The 24,027-nt window shown below is 36.9% G+C and overlaps 1 long non-coding RNA gene across 1 annotated transcript in view; it reads left to right on the top strand.

Annotated features, from left to right (window-relative positions):
• Nucleotides 1-361: 361 nt before the first annotated feature.
• The window catches only part of LOC132293176 (uncharacterized), a 37,399-nt gene continuing 13,733 nt past the window's right edge, over nt 362-24,027 (top strand). Inside the window, exons 1-7 of the long non-coding RNA XR_009477792.1 lie at nt 362-1,083; nt 1,216-1,357; nt 2,321-7,193; nt 7,445-7,742; nt 7,984-8,083; nt 8,717-8,788; nt 8,866-9,095. This is a non-coding gene — a long non-coding RNA (uncharacterized LOC132293176). The remainder of the gene's footprint in view (nt 1,084-1,215; nt 1,358-2,320; nt 7,194-7,444; nt 7,743-7,983; nt 8,084-8,716; nt 8,789-8,865; nt 9,096-24,027) is intronic.

The following is a 24,027-nucleotide window of genomic DNA, read 5'->3' as shown; positions in this document are numbered from 1 at the left end:
TGTCTTTCAGAATATAATGGTTTACATTCATTAGTAACTACAAACTTGTAAATACTATTACAAGAATACCACTACAAGAAAAGAGGTATTAGTGACAATCTTTTAGGGACAGTACAAAAAATTGTCCCTAAAGACACTATTATTTTAGCAGTCTCTAAAGCCCAACCCAGAACAAATTTCATCCAAAAAATATAGTAGCGGGAAATTTGGCGCCATTGAGTTTAAGGAAATGTGAAAAATTAAAAATTAGCCTTTTGAATGTACTGTGAGCCAATGCTACCTTAATAAACGACATCGTTTTTGTCTATTAAGTATACATATCCTAGCCCAGGTGAGATAAGGAAGACTCGTAGAAGCCCACTGGACAACTCTGCTCTCCCTCCCTTAGGTCGAACAAGTACAATGACCTAGCTCTCTCTCTGTCGACAAAGACGATGTCGACGAAGACGGTGCTGTAGCTTCTCTTTCTCTGTATTCGATATCAGATCGAAGCTCCCAATCTCTCTTTGCCTGCATGCCATATCACCTCTCTATATCTTCTCTCTCTCAAATTGTTGATGTGGAGTCACCATTAGGCGTTAGCAACCTCATTCACACACGGCTATTCACTTTGTATTTTGCGTACAGGGAAACTAAAGGTTTGGAACCCTAAAATTCAATCTGTTGCCTTTTTCTTTCTCTTTCGCATAGCTGATTGTGATTGTGATTAGATTTTGCGCTCTAGAAGCAACACCACAATAGCATATTTTACCCTTTCAAACTGAAGTATTCAGTCGAATTTGGACACCACAACCAGCAATTTAGAGGGACAATTTCTTCGGATTTGAGACTGATATGCCTCAATTTCATCATATTGCTGGATGTAAGATTTGGAGTGACGATTTCTTCAGATTTCAGATAGCTACGCCTGATGTCATTTGATCACCGAACCAAAGTAGGATTTAGAGTGACGATTTCGTTGGATTGCAGACGGCTACACTTCAATTTCATCTAATCGCTTAATTGAAGTAGTTAGGAGTGACGGTTTTTTTCAATATTCCTGCGAACAACAGAGAAATTGAAGGTTTGGAGGAGTAACTCAAGGTTCGTCTCTCTATATATGTGTGTGTTAGTTTTGATTTTTTTGATCTTTCTGTAGGGTTTTTTTTTTTTTTTTTTTTTTTTTTTAATGCAAATACATGTTCTATTTTGAACTATTCATGTTGGTATTTACAGAGCAAGCCAGAGACTGAAGCTCGGAATGGAGGGAATTCCTTGGGAGAGGCTCAATTTTACGGGAGATGTATACCGCGAGACGAGACTGAAGCACTACAAAAATTACGAGAACCTCTTGTTCTCTCCTGAAGAGCTCGAAAAGGTTAGCCTCTTTTGCCTCTGTTTTGATGGAATAATTTTTGCAGCCGAAACAAAAATTTGTCTATTTTCAACTAAATCGTTTCATCTGGTGGTAGTTGTGAATTTAGAAGTTAGATTAACTTAACATCTTCCCACTTTTTTGTTCACCAAAACAAGAAAATGGTTCCCTGAATTTTTTTTAATACATATACTAATTTTTGCCTTTTGTTGGATTGGTTGATTTCCAATCTCTTTGATCTTAGGGTTTAGCTGTATCATCAGATGGGTTTTTGATTTAAGCAGTAGAAGGCACAGAAAAAAAAAAAAAAAAAACAGAAAAAAACAAAAGAAGGAACTTTGAATGTAGGGCAAGTCTTAAAAGCTTGTTCATTTCTGAATTTTACCAGTGGAATGTTACATAGATTGGGTACGTGTGTGGGTTACGGATTTTTGTCAAGTGTCGGATTTATCAGAGCTAAAACCCAAGGGCATGGTGACACAACAAAATATTTTTGTTGTTTAATATTCTTCCTTTCTGTTTACAGAAAATATAGTTTTTCCCCCTAAACATTTCACTCATTTTAAAGCAATAATGTAATAAAAGGGACATACTTGAAGCACCGGCTATGCTTGGTAGGTGCATGTCAACTGGACTTGTTAGGCACATATCCATGCCCATATCCAAGTGTCTTGTATTTGATGCAGGTACTTCATGCATTTTTGAAGACTCTTTTAACAAATCTCTTGTTTTAAATATGTTTTATTTTCCTCTTCCATATTTTTAAATATACAATAACACATCCTTTACGTCCATTAGGCCTTATTACTTAACCTTGTTCTTTAATATATATATATATATATGTATATTATATTGTAAAAGTTCTAGCTATTTTTCTTCTCCATATGCTAAGATTTTCATCAGTGCACACTAGATAATTATTTGTTTTGAGCTTTGTGCTGAAATATTCTTCTTGCTGGAGTGCAGAAAAGTGGAGAAGGGCCACAGCTTCTATGATTTTCAGTTCAATACAAGGCTTGTCAAATCAACAATTGTGCATTTCAGGTAGTGAACTCACATCTGATTTATATTAATAAATTTTTCTATAGTTCTTGCCAATGTTTTTCAGAGTGTGACTTAAGATATCTACAAATTCATAATAGTTGCATTGAATCAAAAGTAAACTTGCCTGACCAAGCAATATTCTAAGTTAGAGTTGAAGGTCTAAATAGAATTGTTCCCGAAATAAATCTAAACTTCTGAACAGACAAAACTATCTATTAGGAGTGTCTGCCCTTCTTGGATTTTTGTCCATGCCCATTTCTGTCTATAGTACACTTCACCCATCACATGGAAAAAAATAATAAAACCACTCTCCTTAATTTTAAAGAGGGTTTGTTGTCTACTTTAGGGCACTTGGTCTTCACACTTATTTAAAATTCTGCACATATATTTATTTAATACAATTATACTATAATAAGTTCTTAATTTTTTTGTGTTCTCTAAGCAATATGATATCCTTTAACTACATTAGATAATGAACAGGTCCTGTTGTAGTTTAGGTAGTTAGTTAAAGCAATATTCACTTGTATCTCATAAATGTAGAAAATAAGTTACTCTTTCTTAATACAGGAGAAACTGTTGATGCCAATATTAAAGCTCCATATTCACGACAAATGAAAAAAAGTTTCATTTAGCGTTAATGATAGGGATTTTTACATATAAATGGAGTTATGGAGCCATATTTACTCATGGATGGAGTCAAAGTCCTATATTTTCATAAAAATGAGTTTGACCTAAATGATGACATGGCACATGAAGTTTTACTGTTTAAAATTTTTGTTACCTAAAATGCCCTTCTCCCTATTCCAATGCATTTATCTTATCACCCTTGTTCAGAAAACATGGTACCTGGAGGCCAAAAAGTGGTACCTTCAGTTCAAAAATGTGGTACCTTCAGAACAAAAGTGGTACCTTCGTAAAAGGGAATTGTTTTTGCAATTGAAAATGACATTGAACCCCACACCGCTAATTAAGTTGCACATTACATCCATAAACAGCTTCATTAGTGCCATGAATAACACAAATTATTCTTCAAGCTAGCTAAGCGAGTGTTTAGAAAATATGGTACCTAAAGGCCAAAAAGTGGTATCTTTAATTCAAAAACGTGGTACATTTAGAACAAAAGTGGTACCTTCGTAAAAGGAACTTATTTTTGCAATTGAAAATGGTATTAAACCTCACACCGTTAATTAAGTTGCACATTAGATCTATAAACTGCTGTTGAAAAATTTATAAACCTTCTTATTAAATATAAGAGCCTAACATGCATGTATTTATTAAATAGAATAATCAAAATCCATTACTTTTCATTAAATCAAAACCATCAAGTGAAGTGCTATGTCTACAAAATACTTTAAGTCATCACGAATGTCAAAAAAGTTATGATCCATCCAATCTAATAAAGTCAACAAAAAATAAAAAACTAAATCACTAAATTTAAAGAAAGCAATCATCTTTTGCAAAATAAGAACACAATTATTAAGTTTGAACATTTATTAGCCCCTACTCGTCCATACAAAGTCTTGATTGCAATATTAACTCCCACTCATCCATACAAAGTCTTGATGGCAAGAATCGATCCTTCAATCACACTGTCAAAAAAAAAAAAAAAAAAAAAAAAAAAAAGGTTACTATATTTAATTGTATCACATTAACGAAAAAATTAACCAACCTTAAAGAAGTAAGCGAAATGGAAAAAGTAAAGGAGAGGAACTGAAAACGTGGACAAATTTTCAGACTCTTAAACAAAATGAAAAAATATAATTAAATGCATAAGATGAGGTATTTCAGAATTTCTAAACTGGGGCATTTCAAAATTTCAATAACACATCAGTATAATTATAATTGTATGCAAAGAAAAATATAATTCTAGACTGGGGCATTCTAGAATCTCAATAACACATTAATCTCTTTAAGTTATAATGTATAAGATGTCTGTTTGAATTCATGATAATCATTCTATTCTTATCATACAATTAATATATATATATATATATATATATATATATATATAAGTAGCATCCTACAATTAATTAGGACCTAGATCTATATCAAAATTCTAAATGGTCTTCATGTATAAGAGGTCTAGAGACCAAATTATCTCCCTATTATCATTGAAAAATTCTAAAGATTTAATTATGACCCAGATCCATATCAAACATGATCTTTGGATACCATAATTTTTTTAACAATTGCATTATTGAAATAGTTATTCAAAAGTCCCAAACAGCCTTGCCGATTAAAATGGTGCGAAAAAAAAAAATCTACCATACCAACTATTTAGATGTAGTATATGATAATTAAGAAATATTTGTGTTATTTATGGCGTTAATGAAGTTGTTTATAGATCTAATGTGCAACTTAATTAGTGGTGTGGGGTTTAATACCATTTTCAATTGCAAAATTAAGTTCCTTTTACGAAGATACCACTTTTGTTCTAAAGGTATCACGTTTTTGAATTAAAGGTACCACTTTTTGGCCTCCAGGTACCATGTTTTCTAAATACTCGCTTAGCTAGCTTGGAGAATATTTTGTGTTATTCATGGCGCTAATGGAGCTGTTTATGGATGTAATGTGCAACTTAATTAGCGGTGTGGGGTTTAATGCCATTTCAATTGCAAAAATAAGTCCCTTTTACGAAGGTACCACTTTTGTTTTAAAGGTACCACATTTTTGAACTGAAGGTATCACTTTTTGGTCTCCAGGTACCATGTTTTCTAAACAAGGGTAATAAGGTAAATGCATTAGAATAGGAAGAAGGGTATTTTAGGCAACAAAAATTTTAAACAGTAAAACTTTATGTGCCATGTCATCATTTAGGCAAACTCATTTTTGTGAAAATATAAGATTTTGACTTCATCCATGAGTAAATATACCTCACTAACTCTATTTATATGTAAAAATCCCTTAATGATATTCCACGTAAACTTTTTTGAAAGCCTTTTTTATCCATTGCGTACTCATGCAACATTATCATTCTGTGTTTCTTCATCGCTGCATTAAAAAATAAATAAATAGAGGAAAAAAGAAAGCTTCAAAAATTGTGTACTTGTTTAACCAATGGTCTCAATTGTCAGGTTCTACTTAGCTTTTTCTAGGTCCATGGCTTAATTTTATTTGTGTTTTTCTGTTTCCGTACTGATCATGTTTAATCCACATGGTAGTCCATGGCAATGCATTCTATGCTTAAAAAGTTGAATATTTTTTTCCCTTGCAAATTGTGTATTGTGCTTACCCTATGAACTTGTGTGTTTGGATGGTTGTAGTGCAATGCATTCCCAAGTTGTATCCTGTTACTCGGATTTTCTTTCTTCTCTTTTCTCTGTTTTTGTTTCTTCTTTTTGTCTCTTGTGGTTTGATTGTTGTTGCAGGTAGAGGAAAGATCATCATTGTTTGTTTTGTAGATTTTTGGATGGCTCGTGCTACAAGACTTCAAGCCCTTTTTGTTTAAGATGGTTTAAGTAGTGTATGTTTAGGTCTTTGAACTCTTTGTTTAGGAATCTATAGTTCATTTTTGTCTAAGATCTTAGAAACATTTTATTTAAGATACTAGCTTGTTTTGGTCCAAATTATTGGAGTTGAAATTGTATTAGATGTCAAGATTCAATTTTTTACGCGATGGGCTTTATTATGTATGTTGTAAACAATAAATTTTTTGGTTGGTGTAATTTATGCAATATCAAGTATTTATTTGTTTGCATAATCATGTTGATGTGATAAATTTTTTTATTTTATATTATTTCTTTTGTTTATAATGTTAATAATATACAGGTTTGCTACAAATTTTTATCTATGTAGTCTATTTTTGGTATTTGCAACAATATATATTTTTGACTATTAAATTATATTTTATTTTATTAATAATAGAATAGCCACAGATAAACTTCGTGGCCTATTTTAGATAGTTGCCACGATATATATTCGTAGGCAATTAAAATTATAGCCACGAATAAATTTTGTTGCCTATTTTTGGGTATTTGTCACGACATATATTCATGGGCAATTAAATTTATAGTTACAAATAAATTTCGTGGGAAAAGACCTATTCTACCATGATAAATATTTCGTTGCAAAAGGATTGAATTAGTTACGATTAATTCCTATATTGGGATTGCTACTTGCCACGAAAGGATTGTTATTTAGCGACGAAATAATTTGTGACAATAGAAGGTATTTTACCACGAATTCAAATTTCTGACAAAAGGTCCACAATATTTAATCTTAAAAATCACTGTATAATGACTATCATAACATTATAATATTATTACATATAAGTGAATTCATAATCTAATTCATCTCTTGGTTAGACGATGGAATCTCTGAATACAATATGAAAAATGTTTTATTAATTTTTTTCCCCCCAAAATATTCCTTCAGGCGGTTTAATTATTTTATATTCCCGCCCAAATATATTTTCCCTTTTTCTATCACGGTACCCAAACGCTTTATCACTTTTTCCAACTCAAGCCCTAAACCTTACCCAAGCACTTCCTGTGACATCCTTAAACTGCACACATTCAAATAGTCGTGATTCAGGCTTCGGTGTCGAAGCTCTTGAACAATCAAGAGAGGGAACGCGAGATGTGTACTCTAGCTAATTGCTTGTGTGTTAGGGATGGTAATGGTGTTGGATCCGTAGAAATGAATCAGAGTTTGAAGGAATCTCTGATCGGAGGGAGGTCGCAGCACCGGCGAGGTCTCAGTCTCAACGGAATCTCCAAGGATACTGATGAGAACTTGGATCTCTTCTCTAGGAATCGCCGGAGTCTCTCCGTTGCTTCGTCCGATGAATCAGACGGTACGATTCCTCTTCATATGCACCGTATTATCCTTCACTTTGAATCTCACTAGTCCTTATTTACTTGTGGACTATGATATTGCATTCAAAGCTGTTTGATTTAGTTTAGTGCACAATTAATTTTGATCTGTTTCAGTTCAATCAGCTAATTAATGCCTTCACAACTTGTTCATAATTTAATTCATACTTGTTCAATTATTGGGATTTTATGAAGCCAGAGGGTTAATTTACTTTTCATTACCTAATTGCAGTTTTAGTGAAATTGGGGAGACTTTCAGTTGGATCAGCGAAACCCTACAAAATATATAATTACCAGACCAACTTCTTCTACTACTTCTTCCTCCGAGGACACCAATTCATGGGTCGTTCATGCCTAGCTAGTCGCCGCCGGACTGCACTAGTGGCGGTGGCCGGGGCATACGCTTCATTCTCTCTCCAAGGATTCACAAGATTTCGAAGGCAGGTGATCGGAATTATACCAGCACAGTACCTCCTCTTGATTCCAAGGCAAACCCCTTGTTTCCATCCTCGGCAAAGCCCATGATTCAGGTACTACTGTCTCTCTCTATTTGTATATGCCATATATATTTATATATATTTGGTAGAATTTAAATCTTGTCCCGAACTCTGTAATTGTTTAAGTAGACTTCTCATATATGAATTATGGAAATTAAAAATTGGTCCCCAATCCATTGGTTTCAGTGTAATTAACTTGTCTAGTAAAAAAGATTGAATTTTGGTCAGATTGTGTCGAGTAAGAGTTGCTAATATACATTGTTTTATCGTCAAGTTTGATCTGCAGGTCTCTACATCCATGAAGGACCTGTGTCATGATGTTTTTGGGATATCAAAGGAAAAAAAAGATCCAAGAGATGTGAAAGGGAACCGAGGTATGACTTGCTTTGGTTTTCTTTAAGCTTATAACCTTCATATGCATATTCTAGTGCTCATTCATGTGATTTAGTAATGATTTATTAAACTTATTGTTTGATTCTTATCTATAACAGTATATACACCCATTCCGATTACTTTATCAAATACGATCCAAATCCTGTTTATTTTATAATCAAGTGATTAAAAAATGTGGCAGCTGATATGTGTATTCTTATAAATGCATTTTACACTTGATGTGTGTGACTTCTTTGTCAGAAAAGGAAATAGTTTTTGCTTGCTTGCTTACTTACTTTCTTAGGCATGTAATTGCATTTCTCCTGTTGGATAGAAGGATGGTGTATTCAGTTTCAACAGGATAAAATTTAGTAAGAATTTTTAAAACCAATTAATGTTCATGTTGTATGATCATATGTTACCTATTTTTTTTTTAAAGATAAATAGAGTAAACTGTATTAATAGAAAATAGTGTACAACCAAGTCCTTTGAGGATCAAAGAAAGCCTTAATTTCAAGGCTGGTCAAGTAAGACATTAAGATGCATAAATACAAAGCATGATTAACTTGACAATTAATTCTACCTTGCTTATATGTTAGCTATGAACAATGCTAGATTTTTATTTTTTGGCTCAGGGACATCTCAAACAACAAAATTAATGGTTCTATTCCTTCTTCCCTTGGTGATTTGGAGCATCTTCTGAAACTGTGAGTTTTACATTTAAAGGAATCTTGTACCAATTTTTATTTTTATTTTTGCTGACAATCCCTTAAATTATATGCAGGAACTTAAGCAGGAATAATTTGGTTGGCTATATACCAGTTGAGTTTGGTAATCTAAGAAGCGTTATGGAGATGTATGGAATCTTTAATTGCAATTATGGGTATTATTGCATTTTCTTTGTCCAGTGTTCAACTTTGTTGTCATGATTTTCCATTGTAGAGATATTTCAAATAATCACCTTTATGGTCCCATTCCTCAAGAACTCGGTCAGCTTCAAAATGTCCTCATGCTGTAAGTTCTATTTCCCTGTTTGATAATTGTGCTTCAAGTTTCTATTTGTGGACTTCACTAGTTGTCAAAGTGACTGTTATTCTGTGGGAGGATAAAACCAACAGGTTTGGTTATGTACTGCTGCAACTTATGAAACATAACATTTATATATACTCTCTCTCTCTCTATATATATATATATATATATTTATGCATATATATGGGTTTAGAAGGTTTTTGGTTCCCATTTTCAATTTTACTTACCACCTATAGAAGTTTTACACCCAATTATTCCGAATAACACTTGCATTCTTTGTATTACCCAAGGGCTGTCAAACCAATAATTAAAAATTTCCAATTTTCCAAATCAAATGCCCCAACATATGGATTGCAGATATGGATGTAGAGTAATTTGACAGTCAACATGACTTGATATTTTTTAGAATTTATTTGGAAAATAACTTATGTTTCTGTTGGCACCAAAACTTGGCAGCCACTTCAGCAGCGACGTGGACCAATGGGAAGCCGATAAGTGTTAAGCATGTCCAAGAATGGTCGGCTAATGGAGAAATAGTAGGAGAAGATTTAGGAAGATATCTATATATTCAGCCACCTCACCAAAAGGGTTGTTACTAAACAACCGAGACTTGTGTTAATTTCAAAAGGAAATTTCATTAGAAATAGAACATTGGGAGAAGTTGGCCTATAAAATAGGGATTTAGTTATGAGAAAGGAAATTGAGTCCTTATGGAAATGAAATTCAAAAGGAAGGGGCAGCCACGTGAGTGTATGGGTTAAGGCTATAAATGGTCTTCCAGCCATTTAAGGGAATGAAACGGGCTGCTAAACTTAAAGAGGGGAGTTGCCAAAAATTAGCAACTTTTCAGCAACTTTCTAGCAACGTTTTAGCAATATCTCGGCAACTTACATGTGATTAAATCGAGGAAGGTTGTTTTTACAGAGATTTCCTATTGAAACAAAACAAGAAAGGAAGCGGAATAACAATAGGATTTGACTGAGTTCAAATTGTGAAGAGAAAGAATCAAAGAAGGAGAAATTTTCTAGCAATAACTTAGGAAAATAAGTTGAGATAGAAGTTCTATAAATAGAAGTATTGTATTCCATTCTAGGGGGTCCAGCACCACCACAAAACATGCATTTCAACTAAAAATGTTTTCAATTGACTCTACGTCATTTTCCTATCAATTTCTTTATTTTAATTTAATGGCAATTGATTAGATCCTCGTCAACTATTTCGATTCAGCCATTTACTTTCTTTCAATTTCAATTATGCCAATTTTAATTACGCAATTTTAGTTAGGCTTTCAATTCAATGGCAATTGATTAAATTCTTGCCATTGAATCGTAGTGACAATTGATTAAATTCTTGTCATTACTTGGCTGATGGCAATTGATTAAATTCTTGCTATCACGTTTCATTGGCGATCGATTAAATTCTTGCCATTGTGTTTGGCTGGTGGCGATCGATTAAATTATTGCCATTGTGTTTGGCTGATGGCGATTGATTAAGTTCTCGCCATCACGTTCGGCCGGCGATCGATTAAGTTCTTGTCGCCTGTCTTCACTCGGCCATTCCATCCATTCAAACATTCATCAGCCGTTACATTTCTTTAGACACTCTAAAAAGTCTTTGCTACAAACAAGGCATAAAAGAACCTTACTGGGAGTTCTTACTAGTCTCTCTCCCACATAATCGCCTGAGAGTCAGCCATCGGAAAAAGGGATAGGCTGGTGTTCAATTACATATTTTGGGTATTTTGTACAAATACTCTGGCACGCCCGCGAAGAGTCCATCGACCAGCGTAGGGAACAAAAACCGCGCGAACACGTTTTGGCACGCCCGGTGGGACCATTACTAGAATGTTATAAAAGAGGCAAATATGCCGCGGCCCACAAAAAATTCTAAGGCCGTGGCTACTGATGAAGATTTGGAGGAAGGCGATCAGCAAGTACAGGCTGAGAACTCTGCAACAGGTCTTACTGATGAGTTAGCCGTACTTCAAGCACAGGTTAGCTCCTTGGTAGATGCAATGGGAAGGATGGGAGCACGCTACAACGATTTGCATGAAAACATGTCCCAACTCTCAGCCTTTATTTTGAACAAGCCGACTCAAGCTAGCAGCTCCAACAATCAGGAATCGGCTTCTCAGCCGAACTTATCACAAGCTGCTCGGCTAGAGAGGGCCATTGAAACATCACAGCCATGGCCGCCAGTAGTGACACTCCAACCAGGTGCAACATCAAGTCAGCCGGTTCATACGCTACTCACCTGGGTAGAAAGCTATCCTCAGCCTACGTTGGCAGGTTCTAATCAGCCACCAGTAGTAGGTTCGCGGCCACAGGTAATTCCACCAAACCCTCCTCGGATGCCTTTGAACTCGGGGGGTTATCAGATCAGGTGGAGGCCACCGAACCCACTGTATACTCATGTGCCGCCACAGGTAGGGCTCGGGGGGCAGAATATGGCTAATCAGCCACATGATTGGCCGAATTGCTATCAACCAGCGGCTAATCAGCCGCCAGTTTTTAATCAGGTACCTCAAGTCATGTTAGATAGAAGACAATTAGCTGATTTACTCACAGAAAAATATGGCCTGGAACTTAGAGGTGCCGGCCGACCAATTTATAGAACTCCTTATCCAGAAGTGGTAGACCAAGTTGAGTTCCCTAGAGGATATAAAGTCCCTGACTTTGTAACCTTTAGTGGAGAGGGGAATCAATCGACCGTGGAACACATTGGCCGATTCACGGTTCAATGTGGAGAGGCCAGTGTTAGCCCGTGGTTGAAATTGAGACTTTTTCCTAACTCTTTGACAGGGGCAGCTTTTTCATGGTAAATTCGTCTACCTCCTAACTCTGTTTTTAATTGGCCATAGATGGAGGAATTATTCCACAATCAGTTCTACCGTACGGAGACAGAACCTACTCTGGCCGATTTATCCAGGCTAAGTCAATTGCTTAGTGAATCGGTCGAGACATTCATTGCAAGATTCAGGAGAGCAAGATTAAGATGTCGTGTACCTCTTCCAGAACAGGAGTACATTCGTTTGGCTTTGAACGACCTTGATTTTGAACTTCGAAAGAGGTTTGAAGGAGTTCCATTTCGTGACATGTATGACCTGGCCGAGAAAGCTACTAGGTATGAGTTGGTTCTCAAAGAGGAGAAAGAACGAAAAAATTCCTCTAAAGGTACGTACTATAGGGACCCCAACTATGAAGTTTATTCAACTGATATGGTTGAAGAGGAAGATTTTGAAGCTAATTTAGCCGAAGTCATTCTAAAGAAGCCTTATGTATGTGACGCTTTAACAAAACCAAATGTATCCACCAGTGGTACTCAGCCATCGACTTCATCGGCCAGGAAGGGTACGGCTGATACTGGTAAGGTTTATACGTTTGATCTGGCCAAAACAGAACAAATTTTTGATCATTTGTTGGCCGACAAACAAATCGTTTTGCTAAAAGGACACAATATACCATCGACCAATGATTTAAAAGGAAGAGAGTTCTGCAAATTTCATAATTCATGGAATCATACTACTAACAATTGTTATGTATTTAGAAATGTATTGCAGAAATCTATCGATGAAGGTGTATTGAAATTCCCTAAAAAGAAGCCAGATGTAATGGGGGTCGATGGCGATCCATTTCCTAATATTGTCAGTACCAATGTAATCAGCCTGGCAACTGAAAAAGCCGCTGATAATGGTAGACAGGAAAGATTACCAAAAGTTCTTGGTAGTTCATCGGCCAGTAATGATGAGCAGAAAGTTAAGGATTTGGAAATTCAGTTAAGAGAAGCTCAAATTGCCCTCATCAACCATGGTTGTTGTCCAAATTGCAAAGGCCGAAGGAATGACTCAGACAAGAGGGGCTATTTCCAATCAACCAGAAAGCGCAGTGTCCATGAAAGGTTAGGCCATCAGCCTAGACAGAATCACGAAGAAATCAATCGATCAATATTTAGAGAAAATGGGCCAAGGGCAGTGAGAATCATTCGGTCATCGGTGGCCGATAGAGTCATGCCAGAACAACATTTTTATCCTAGTTTCAAAAGGAAACCAACAATTCAGTCAGAAATATGGGTTCAAAAAGGAGAAGAATCTAGCCGTGTAAGAACGGTTAGACCTCCTTTGGTTGACCATGGCAGATGGACTCGAGTAAGTCACCCAAAGTTTCCTAAGCAACCTCCTACACGTACTCAAAAAAGGAGGATGCGAAGAAAAAATGCAGAACTCAAAAGGAAAGAAGACAAGATCGACCATGATCAACTAGAAAGAAAAAATGAACCAGTGGTGGCTGAAGTCATGGAGGTCGCTACATCCTTTGAGAATAAGGCATGCTTTTATGAAGAAAAAGATGATCAGCCAGACCAGGATCCAAAGCATGCGGCCAAGTACAGAATTCGTTTTGGTTCTCTCCCGGATGAGGTAAATTGTAACATGGTATTTGTTTTGCCTTCTGTGTTTGAAGAAACGATAGAACCAACGATGAACAGGGATGTTGAGTCAGCCAAGCAGGAGGAAAAGGCTGAATCTTCAGAAATTAAGAACGATTCGACAAGTTCATCGGCCGGGATATGATTGATCTCTCACGATCAGCCATCTAAGGCCGATAAAATTATTTTCGAAAAACCACCTTTGTCCATGACACAGCAGTTGAGGCCGTTGTATGTTAAAGTATGGGTTGAGGGTCAGCCAATCAATAGGGTTTTGGTTGACAATGGTTCGATGGTGAATGTCATTCCTGCAACTACTTTGAAGAAATTGGGTAAAACCATGGACGATGTAGGTCCAACCGACGTGGCTATCAGTGGTTTTAATGGAGGATCTAGTAACACTAAAGGTATTTTACCTTTGGAAATTACTATTGGTGGTAAGACATCCTTTACGGCTTTCTTTATCATTGATTCAACCACGGCCTATAATCTCCTTTTAGGCCGAGATTGGATTCATCCTAACATGTGTATCCCATCAACCTTGCATCAAATGTTGATTTTTTGGGATGGAAATGAGGTAAAAATTGTTGAGGCCGATAACAAACCCTTTATAGCTAGGGTGTATTCGGCTGAGGCTGCACTTTATGATGAAACTGTTGTACCTATCAAATTTGTTGGCATTAACAGGATGGGACGACCAGCAGCGGCAACAATGAAGAAGAATTTAATTAATGCTGATATTAAAGAATTATTGTCAGAAGCAGCTCGGCCGAAAATTGATATTTTCAGGTCGACCATCAAGGACATTGAAGATGTTACTGATGGATCACAAAACCAATGAAGAAAAGAAGCGGCAAGCTTTCAGGGCCGCTTGCATAAGACTGAAAGCATATCTGGCTGAGAAGAGATTGGCCAGAGAAGAACAGCTATATGAAGAGGTATCAGCTAGCACGGTGGATATAATTGAAGAAGGTTTCGAAAAGCTCGAAGCAATCCAACTTGAAGATTTGGAGTCAGCCCCTTCCAGGATGGAAGATAATAAAGCAGAGGTGCAAGATCCTTTATTGGAAATAAATGTTGGTACTAAAAGAGATAATCGGCCATTATTTGTTAGTGCTTTGTTTGAGCCTAAATTCCAGGTCGATTTGATTAAATTATTAAATGAATATAAGGATTGCTTTGCTTGGAGTTATGAAGAGATGCCTGGCCTGTCTAGAAAATTGGTAGAACATAGATTACCGATCAAGAAAGATTTTCAGCCATATAAACAACCACCAAGAAGGATGTCTTCGGAAGTAATGCTCAAAATTAAAGAAGAAATTGAGAGACTTCTTAAGGCAGGATTTATTCGAACAGTTAGGTATGTTGAATGGCTGTCTAATGTTGTTCCGGTAATGAAGAAGAATGACAAACTTAGAGTTTGTGTGGATTTTCGCAATTTAAATAATGCCACTCCAAAAGATGAATATCCAATGCCTGTGGCCGATCAACTTATTGATTCGGTCGCTAAGCATGAAATATTGTCTTTTATGGACGGCCATTCAGGTTATAATCAAATCTATTTAGCCGAGGAAGATATTCATAAAACGGCTTTTAGATGTCCTGGGTCAATTGGTACTTTTGAGTGGATTGTGATGCCATTTGGCCTAAAAATACTGGGGCTACTTATCAAAGGGCAATGAATTCTATCTTTCATGATATGATTGGCCGATTCATGGAAATTTATATAGATGATGTAGTTGTGAAATCATCGGCCAAGAGACAGTATTTGAAACACTTGAAAAGGGCCTTTGAAAGGATGATGATTCACAAATTGAAAATGAACCCATTGAAGTGTGCATTTGGAGTTTCAGCCGGGAATTTCTTGGGGTTCTTGGTACACATACGAGGTATTGAAGTTGATCAGAACAAGGTCAAAGCTATTATAAATGCTAGGGCCCCAGCCAACAAAAAACAAGTGCAAAGGTTCCTCGGCCAGGTAGGTTTTCTTAGAAGATTTATTTCTAACCATGTTGGCCGAGTGCATGTCTTTTCGACTTTAGTGAAATTAAAGTCACATAAGAAATTTCATTGGGACAAATCCCATCAGAAGGCCTTTGACAAAATAAAAGAGTATTTGGCAAACCCCCCGGTTGTAATGCCTCCAAGAAAGAAGTGGCAGTTAAAGCTTTATTTATCGGCCGCAGAAGAATCAATTGGTAGTATGCTCGCACAAGACAATGAACATGGAAAGGAGCAGGCTGTCTACTACCTGAGTAGAGTGCTAACTGATGTAGAATGCAGATATTCCTCAATTGAGAAACTTTGTTTATCTTTGTACTATTCGGCCATGAAGTTGAGAGTATACATGTGGCCTGTTGATGTTTACATTCTTTGTCAGACTAACGTGATCAAGTATATGCTATCAAGGCCATTGATTACTGGCCGAATAGGTAAGTGGGCTTTGGCTTTGATGGAATTCAATTTTATTTACGTCCCACAAAAATCAGTAAAAGGACTGGCTGATTTTTTGGCCGATCATCCTTCAACTGATATTGATCCATGGGTTTATGATGAATTGGAGTCATCAGCTATATTCTTAACTCCTTGGATCTTGATGTTTGATGGATCAAGCACGGCTGATGGAGCAGGAGCAGGTATTGTTATTATTTCGCCAGCTGGCAGAAAGGCTTCATTCTCTTTCTTTTTAGATTTTAAATGTTCAAATAATCAGGCCGAATATGAAGCGCTTATAATCGGCCTGGAGATTTTAATTGAAATGGCTGTTAGAGATGTAAAGATTTTGGGAGTATAAACTTAGTCCTTAGCCAAATTTCTGAAGATTTTAAGTGCCTAAGTTGGCAATTATGGCCGTTTCATTCTCTGGCCACTTCATTAATGAATCAATTTGATAATGTTCAACTTAAGTTCTGGCCGAGAGGGCAGAATAAGGAGGCCAACAGCATGGCCCAAGCAGCCTCTAGAATAAGAGTACCAGCCGGAATAGAAGATCAATTGATAAAGATAACACGAAGATCTGTGCCATCGGCCGAATTGAGAAATACTATATTGTTTGATACTTGGACAATTGATGTAGAAGATTTGGCCGACGATGACTGGAGGATACCATTTATAATGTTCCTTCGAAATCCAAACATCAAGGCTGATAGAAGTATTAAAAGAAAAGTGATTAACTTTGTGCTTCTAGATGGGGATCTATACAGAAAAGGGTTAGAAGATGGGCTCCTACTACAATGCATAAGCAAGGAGGAATCACTTCAGGTTATGGCCGAGGTACATGAGGGCAGCTGTGGGGCTCACCAAGTTGGGATTAAAATGAGATGGCTGATTCGCAGGTATGGATATTATTGGCCGAGGATGAGGAAAGATTGCATAGATTACTCAAAAGGTTGTCAAGCTTGTCAAAGACACGGGCCGATTCAAAATGTACCAGCAAAAGAATTACATCCAATAATCAAACTTTGGCCATTCAGAGGTTGGGGCCTTGACCTTATTGGTAAAATTAATCCACTATCAAGCGAAGGCCATCACTGGGTGATTGTTGCCACAGATTATTTTACTAAATGGGTTGAGGCCAAGGCTTGCAAAGCGGTTGATCAGCAAACAGTGATTAATTTCATGGAACAAAACATCATCTACAGATTTGGGATTCCAGAAACACTTGTTTCAGACAATGCAACAGTATTTAGGGCCTGGAAAATATCATCGGTCAGAGTTGGTAGTTGGCCTTTAAAGGTAGCAATAGTGGCTTGAAGATCAACCGGAAAGTCTGGGTACTGGCTGAGTGTAGAAAGCACTGCTGTGAGCTCACTTTCAAATTGAGGAAGATCAGTAGCATCTCTTTTCAAGATCTCAAGTAAAGATTTTTTGTTTTCTTCTAAGGATTGTATAGGGATATTGGCTGAAGTGACTGGAGTGGCTCCAGAAGATTCACTTTCTTTCTCTTCGGTCGCTGAAGCTACCACATCCTTAAAGAAATTGCTCAAGGCCAATAGAGATGAAGCAGGAGCTTTTTGTGGAGGAAATAAAGGAACAATTTGAGTTTTCTCATACATAACCTGACAAAATGAGGAAAGATTAGATCTTAAATTTTTTTGGGGTTATGAGATAGTCAATACCTTGGATGATTCGGCCATGTCTGTCACCAAGAGTGGCTGATGACTAGTTACTAGAGGAGGAAATTCTGGCTGAACCGCTGTGTTATCTCCCTGGGATGAAGTTTTAGCAGGAGTGACTTGAACATTGAAGGGCACCTCAATGGGATCATGAAAATCCTTCAGAGGGCTGAAATTTCTAACCGGACAATAGACCAAGTCAAGAAGAGGAGATTGCTGCAAAAGAGAAGAGATTAAGGATGTTATTAATTGAAAAGTTTGGAAAGTTCAAGTACAGTTATCTTTACCTCTTTTTCATCTGAGGAATGATCAGAAGGATAGTCAGCCACATTAATTACAAGATCATCGGCCACGTCTTCTGTAGGATGAGGGCTTTCTAGATTTTCTTCTACTTCATGTTTCTTACTTTTGCTCAATCTTGTCTTTTTTAAAGTACCATGAGCAGTTGATTTCTTTCTTTTTCCCTGGAGATGGAAGCTTTATTAAAGTTTGTCTCGGCCAATAATAGTTGTGGCCAAGAATTAGAAATCAATATTGGCCAAGTATTTTAATAATAGGGCCGATATGATTATCTTCGTATGTTAATGGATAAAAACTTTTACCTTTGGAAGGGCTGGAGGAACATCAGGGATGACGACTGATTCAGTTGTTGTAGGCTGAGGAGGTTGGCTTGAGGAAATTTCATCATCTTGGGGCTCAACGTTCTCTGGATTAGGCGAGGCTGATAAAGTTCCACTGTCTGAATCTGCAAAAAAAAGGTGTAAGAGAAATTCAATTAAAAGTTCTTTTAAAAATATATATATATGCAAGTAAAGGAAGATTGTACCTTTGAGAAGGCTGGCAGTGGCTTTGGCCTTAGCTTTTCTCTCTTTATTGATCCTTGTTGGAGCATCTGCTGGCTGAGAGAAATGGAGTTTCTTGACTGTTTGTTTTTTACCTTTGGGAGGATTCTTTTGAGGCACCTTCTTTGGGGTAACGGCCCGGGAAATTATGAATGCCCCTTCAAAGGCCACAGATATGAACTTGAAAGATTCCAATATTTTAACAACAAGTGACTGGTTATCAGCCGTCCTTGTAGAAGTAATGTAAGAAGACCACCATTGATCAAAACTAGAATCTGAGGCTGGGTTCTTGATGAAGGGTTGGAATTGGAATCCGGCTTGCAGATTTGAGAACCGAGAGGACACGTTCTTTACATAGGAGTCATCTGGAAATACCACACGCCTATGGAAGTTTTTGTTGAAAGAGAAATAAGGGGGCATGGGGATCATTTGAGTCAGACCAAATTGCCTAGCAAGTTGGTTTGGATTGTAGAACTTAACTCCAACTTTTGAGTTTACTGTGCCTAGAGGGCCAGTGTTGAAGTGAAGGTCTCTTGAAAGTAAGAAACTAGCCCACATGGCCGAATGCTTATCAGCTAATTTTTTGGTAGAGACTCCTTGAGGAGGAGTTAGCCATCGAGGTGCTTGTGAGTAATGAGAAAATGGAAGGAATTGGCTGATAGTCCTCTGTTCACAACCGGAGTAAAAGAAATTGAAGCAATCTCCAAACGAATGGGATTTAGGTACGGCCGATGCATAACTTACAGAAAGTAATGGGTCATTGGCCGAAGGCCTCACCACAGGTCCGAGCTCAGGAAAGTACACTTTAAGCCAAATTTGAAATAACCAGAGGGGATCGCCATAGCATCCGAAGTTGGAGGTAAGCAAGTCATAAATCCCTCTATATAAATGGGAAAGCACCAAGGGAGCAAGAGCAAGGTGTTTACCTCTTGAAAGGGCAACGGCCACATGAATGAAATCCTTTGTGACTTGAAAGGCCGGTACACATAAAAGAAACTTGTTCAGCCAGGCCAACAAGAAGGCAATATGTTCAGCATCATTCACAGGGACGCGAGGATCCATGGTGGAAGTTAAGTACTTGCCATAAGAGGATTCAGATGACTTGGTTCCAGTTTGCTTTGAAGGGAAGATGAAAGGAGAATCCTCCTCTACCAACAAGGTACTTACATCAATCCCAAAGGGTTTGAGGCCGGTTAGATAGCACATGTCTTGAATGGTTGGAGCCATCATGCCACACTTCAAGTGTAAGGAGTTGGTGGTGGTCGACCAATTAAACATGGCTGCTATCATCAAGGCCCTGTCTTGGGCGATGTTAGTTTTACTTAGCTGAATGGCATCATATATGCCACAATCCTTCCATACTTCTCCCTTCACAGCTCCAACTCGGTCGACCCAATTGATCCAAGCATTATTTGAAATATGCCATGTTCTAAAATGAAAGTGTGGCAAACTGCCATTTTCATTAGGAGGGAAGGTTTGAAGGAATGGAAGAACGTCGGTCGAAGGATAGAAAGGTGGGATTGATGAAGGAGCTTCGTCAAGGAAAGCAGGACCTAAGCCTTTGAAGTCAGTACGAAGATCGATAAGGGTATTGAGACAGTATTTGTAAGGAGATAGAGTTTTTAGGGATATTTCTATGATGTTGCCATAAAGATCGATAAGGGTATTGAGACAGTATTTGTAAGGAGATAGAGTTTTTAGGGATTTTTCTATGATGTTGCCATGGATTGAAAGATCGGAAGGTTGAGGGATAGAGGTGGAATCAGTTGATTTAGTTTTCTTAGGAGCCATAGAAGACGTCAGGAACGATTTTGCCGAGAAAGAATTTCAGAGATAGAAAGTTTAAGGGAAGAAGAATGATTTTAGGGATTAGAGAGCATCAAGCTAAATACTTGCTGGATGTAATAGCGGATTAGTGTAGTCACCGCTTTAATTGGGAAAGATAACCATTAAAGCAGGTGGTTGGAAAGAGAATTTATTACCAAAATTTGAATTACAATTTTAGGCCGATTCAAATTCCAAACGCTTCGTATCATAAGTGATAAAAGCATTTGAAATTCAGGGGGCATTTGTTGGCACCAAAACTTGGCAGCCACTTCAGCAGCGACGTGGACCAATGGGAAGCCGATAAGTGTTAATCATGTCCAAGAATGGTCGGCCAATGGAGAAATAGTAGGAGAAGATTTAGGAAGATATCTATATATTCAGCCACCTCACCAAAAGGGTTGTTACTAAACAACCGAGACTTGTGTTAATTTCAAAAGGAAATTTCATTAGAAATAGAACATTGGGAGAAGTTGGCCTATAAAATAGGGATTTAGTTATGAGAAAGGAAATTGAGTCCTTATGGAAATGAAATTCAAAAGGAAGGGGCAGCCACGTGAGTGTATGGTTTAAGGCTATAAATGGTCTTCCAACCATTTAAGGGAATGAAACGGGCTGCTAAACTTAAGGAGGGGAGTTGCTAAAAATTAGCAACTTTTCAGCAACTTTCTAGCAACGTTTTAGCAATATCTCGGCAACTTACATGTGATTAAATCGAGGAAGGTTGTTTTTACAGAGATTTCCTACTGAAACAAAACAAGAAAGGAAGCGGAATAACAATAGGATTTGACTGAGTTCAAATTGTGAAGAGAAAGAATCAAAGAAGGAGAAATTTTCTAGCAATAACTTAGGAAAATAAGTTGAGATAGAACTTCTATAAATAGAAGTATTGTATTCTATTCTAGGGGGTCCAGCACCACCACAAAACATGCATTTTAACTAAAAATGTTTTCAATTGACTCTACGTCATTTTCCTATCAATTTCTTTATTTCAATTTAATGGCAATTGATTAGATCCTCGTCAACTATTTCGATTCAGCCATTTACTTTCTTTCAATTTCAATTATGCCAATTTTAATTACACAATTTTAGTTAGGCTTTCAATTCAATGGCAATTGATTAAATTCTTGCCATTGAATCGTAGTGACAATTGATTAAATTCTTGTCATTACTTGGCTGATGGCAATTGATTAAATTCTTGCTATCACGTTTCAGTGGCGATCGATTAAATTCTTGCCATTGTGTTTGGCTGGTGGCGATCGATTAAATTATTGCCATTGTGTTTGGCTGATGGCGATTGATTAAGTTCTCGCCATCACATTCGGCCGGCGATCGATTAAGTTCTTGCCGTCTGTCTTCACTCGGCCATTCCATCCATTCAAACATTCATCAGTCGTTGCATTTCTTTAGACACTCTAAAAAGTCCTTGCTACAAACAAGGCATAAAAGAACCTTGCTGGGAGTTCTTACTAATCTCTCTCCCACACAATCGCCTGAAAGTCAGCCATCGGAAAAAGGGATAGGCTGGTGTTCAATTACATATTTTGGGTATTTTGTACAAATACTCTGGCACGCCCGCGAAGAGTCCATCGACCGGCGTAGGGAACAAAAACCGCGCGAACAGTTTCACCCTTTAGTAATTAGCTGATGTGGTTGGCTTATCCTTTCTTAAGCAGGAACCTTTGTCTCACACCCCATGAATTAAGAAACATAATATTTAATCTCTCAATATGATCCACCCTTCTCGTGTCATCTATCATTTTTGTAATACTACTACTGTATGCCATGGCCATATTAGATATGAATCTTCTCACAGTGATGTGCTTGTTTATTGTTTTCTTCTGTTAATTGTTCTTTTTTTCATTTTATTCTATTATATAATACTGAGTTTTTATATGTTTCTCACAAGATTCTACTGGATAAAAAACAGTTGAATGATTGCTAGAACAGAGAAAATTCTCATTGTAGTGCTTTTTCTTCAATTGTTAGAATATATTTTTTAGTTATGATTTGTTTGTCAATTATAGTGACCCCATAAGAAAGAGGAAAGGAAAATATAGATGAGATGGAAGGCATGGGAAGTCTTGTCCACTTGTACTATCATCTTGAATCCTTGAACTCTTTGAAGTGTCCAAATTACATTAGAGATGTTGTCAAACAATTTCCAAGTAGCCCCTCTAACTTTCTTGTCATTTTTTTTTTTTTTTTTTTTGTTGGGTCATTGGTTAAATATTTTTTCTTGAATGGGTTATTGAACTTATTGGTTAATTTGGATTGTTCAAAAAATTAATTATTTAGCCAAAGTAGATTCAAAATAGTTAACATTAAAAAACCTGTAAAACTAACTAATCAATTAAAAATAAAGTTGGTAACTTCTTACTTGTGTAATGTATTGCCCAATGGTCTATAGTAAAAGTCTAGTTATGTGGACTTTGTCTTAGTACATCACAAAAAGGCATAAGGGTGACTTGGTTTCCTACAGAGGTTTTGAAGAATACTGAAGTGAAAGTAGTGAATTTTTTGCGAGTAAAAAATTATGTCCTTGTTGGCACCAAAACTTGGCAGCCACCTCAGCAGCGACGTGGACCAATGGGAAGCCGATAAGGGTTGAGCATGTCCAAGAATGGATCGGCCAGTTTTGAAGATATTAGGAGCAAATATAGAAAGATATATTTCAGCCACCTAATGATTTGGCAGTTGCTGAAATATAGCAACTCACATTTGACTTTTTTTTAAAATGGGATGTTAACAGAAAAGGAAAAGGTTAGAGTTTGGATGAAACTCAATAACTAAATTCCTATAAAATAGGAAGTTTAGTTTGATGAAAGAAGGAAAGCTTTGAAGACATGTATAGAAGGTTGGCAGCATGAAGTGAACAAATCTAATTGTGACAAGTGGCCTTGACATGGCGCTAAAAGATGGGCCACTTGGGATAGAACACGGCTGCCAAGTTTATAAAAGGAAGTTGCTAGAACTCAGCAACTTTTCAGCAACTTTCTAGCAACGTTTTAGCAATATCTCGGCAACTTATATGTGACTAAATCAAGGAAGTTGGTTTTAGCAAGGATTTCCTACTAAGGCAAGCCATGAAGATAAGGAGAAATATATTGAGTTTTGGCTTAGTTTGATTCACGAAGAGAAGAAAATCAAGGAATGAGAGATTTTCTAGCAAAAAGTTAGGAAAATAAGTTGAGAAAGAATTTTATAAATAGGAAAGTTGTAATCCTATTCCAATTCGTCCAGCACCACCACAAAACACGCATTTCAACTAAAAATATTTTCAATTGACTCTACGTCATTTTTCCTATCAATTTCTTTATTTCAATTTAATGGCAATTGATTAGATCATTGTCAACTATTTCAATTCAGCTATTTACTTTCTTTCAATTTCAATTATGCCAATTTTAATTACGCAATTTTAGTTAGGCTTTCAATTCAATGGCAATTGATTAAATTCTTGCCATTGAATCGTAGTGACAATTGATTAAATTCTTGTCATTACTTGGCTGATGGCAATTGATTAAATTCTTGCTATCACGTTTCAGTGGCGATCGATTAAATTCTTGCCATTGTGTTTGGCTGATGGCGATTGATTAAGTTCTCGCCATCACGTTCGGCCGGCGATCGATTAAGTTCTTGCCGCCTGTCTTCACTCGGCCATTCCATCCATTCAAACATTCATCAGCCGTTGCATTTCTTTAGACACTCTAAAAA

Source organism: Cornus florida, unplaced genomic scaffold (assembly GCF_030987335.1).
Source record: "Cornus florida cultivar Cherokee Brave unplaced genomic scaffold, ASM3098733v1 CherokeeBrave_3.0.0_Hap2_Chr01, whole genome shotgun sequence".
Taxonomy (NCBI): domain Eukaryota; kingdom Viridiplantae; phylum Streptophyta; class Magnoliopsida; order Cornales; family Cornaceae; genus Cornus; species Cornus florida.
The sequence above is the reverse complement of the archived record's forward strand: the minus strand, read 5'-3'. Positions and strand labels throughout refer to the sequence as shown.